Source organism: Otolemur garnettii, unplaced genomic scaffold (assembly GCF_000181295.1).
Source record: "Otolemur garnettii isolate 467f Iridium unplaced genomic scaffold, OtoGar3 scaffold00213, whole genome shotgun sequence".
NCBI lineage: Eukaryota > Metazoa > Chordata > Mammalia > Primates > Galagidae > Otolemur > Otolemur garnettii.
Genome location: NW_003852608.1, coordinates 1,132,915 through 1,135,084, shown reverse-complemented (window position 1 = coordinate 1,135,084; position 2,170 = coordinate 1,132,915).

Genomic DNA, 2,170 nt, shown 5'->3' with positions numbered 1-2,170 from the left:
ACTGAAAAACAACTCCCAACTTTGTTTCATAAATTAAAGCCAGATCAATCTAGTGCAGTCAAAGGTAAAGATGGCTTTGGGGTGCTTATGTCTATGGCCTCCAACTTCCCTCAGAAGTCACAGGGTCATTATCAGCACCCTCTCTGTCCCATTCTACACTCTGCTCATCCCAAACTGTTTGCTGTCTGTCCTGTTTAGTGCTGCCATGCGGGTTCTATTTACTCTGTTCAGAATGCACAACTCCACTTGACATTTTAGAAAGTTGCTAAACTGCCTTTTACCCACATCGAACCTTCCATGAAGGTTTCTCTCACTCCTCCAGACAGGCCGGTTGCACCCTTTAAGCTCCCTCCCCTTGTAGCAATTCTGAAAATGTGGTCATTTTATTCACTTGGTATCTCCACAACTAGGAATTTGTGTTTCTTATGACTAGTGGAGGGTCTTTGATATAACAGGTACTCAGTAAATATTTGAGGAAGGAGCTAATAATTTCATAATAAGAATAAGGGGGTGGGAGAAGGGTGTGGACTTTGATATAGCAGCATCCCCACTCCATTCTCATGAGAAGAATAGAGCCGCTGAGTAGCAACACCTAGAAGGACTAAAAGCATTGAAAAGGGGACAATTAAGGTTGGAGCAGTAACATATACATTCCACATCACACAGTGGTATGGTTCCTATTTTTTAGTTGCTTCAAATCCTCCTTTTTCTAATCTTCTGGCCCTGTGCTTGAAGGCTGGCACTCCAGCAGCTATCTTGGAACATGAGGTGACCTTAAATTTAGAGGATAGCTCCAGAAAGGAAGAACATAAAAACAGTAGACACCTAGGCCCCTGGCTACCAAGGAACCAAAACACCAGGACTGAACTACCCAGCTCTGTACGCCTTTTCTTGAGAGTTACATCTTTATTTCTAGGCCACTATTATTTTAGGTTTTGTCTTATAAACAACCAAACCTAATACTATGGCTCACCTTCTGTTAACTAATAGATGTGCCCTAATGATTCTTCATCCGGTTTTACTATGATTGCCACATAGTTTAGTGTAGTGTCTGCTCAAGAGGTTACAAATTTTCACCTTACTGGGAAATTTAGATAAAAGGCTGTAACCCTGCATTGCATTCTGACGTGTCTGGAAGGGCCTGCAGGTAGAGTCCGTTGTGGAAAAGCAACACATCCCTTCTCCTTGTTCATCACAGGCATGCTCCAGTTCTAGGACATAGTGCGAATCATTGTCTTTTCTACATCTTCAGTCTTTAGAAGGCCAACCATACATGGCAGTCTAAAACTTCTCCTCTCCCCTAGAGAGCTTCTCTTCTGCTTTTCCACCTCCCTGGCCTCCCACATGACCCACCTCTATCCTGCTGCCATTCCTTGTGGTCCAGTTCCTGGGAGGGTACTGGTGGGCATGCCAGCAAATTAGAATAATTGAAAAACGAACCTATCTCTATCAGGAGAACATTAATCATAACTTCCATTTGTTATTAGGCTAAACATTTCTATTTCTTAAAAAGTGAGGAAAGAAAGTAAAGAAAGAAACACAGGGGCAGGAGAACCGTATCCCACCATGGGCAGTTATTATATGTGTCCTCCACTGGACTGTAAGATGACTGGGGGAAGTTAGCACACCTTAGAGTTCCCCTCTATCCCGAATATCTAAGAGGTGCCAGGTACCTTCCTCTGTAATGTTGATTGAGGGAATGAGTGAGTGGTTGAATAAACAAACATAATAATTAGGCAAATGTTTGCTGCTGGTGTGATTGGTATCCTAGCATCAGCTGTGATCTATTCATCCACAACCACTCATCCATGGTCAGAGTCAGCAGTCAAGAGAAGTTTGGAGTTGAAAGAGATGGGTGACTGTCATGCCCTTTCCTGTGTCTAATGTTCGACTGCACCAACGTTTGTCCTGCTTCTGCCTTTGAATAATCCATTTTCCCATATTGTGCATTGGTTTAAACATCAGAAAAATTAAAAAAAGAACCCCCCAAAAGCAGCATACTGAACAGTGTGCTACCTTAATATAAAGCATATGGTAATTGTATAGAAATTGCTATTTTTCCCCATCACTGGTTCTGGTTTGTCCGCCTTTCATAGCATGAGAATAAAATGCTTTCACAGAACAATTCAGAAAGTTAGAAAGTGCTGGACATGAAAAATGATTTTCATTT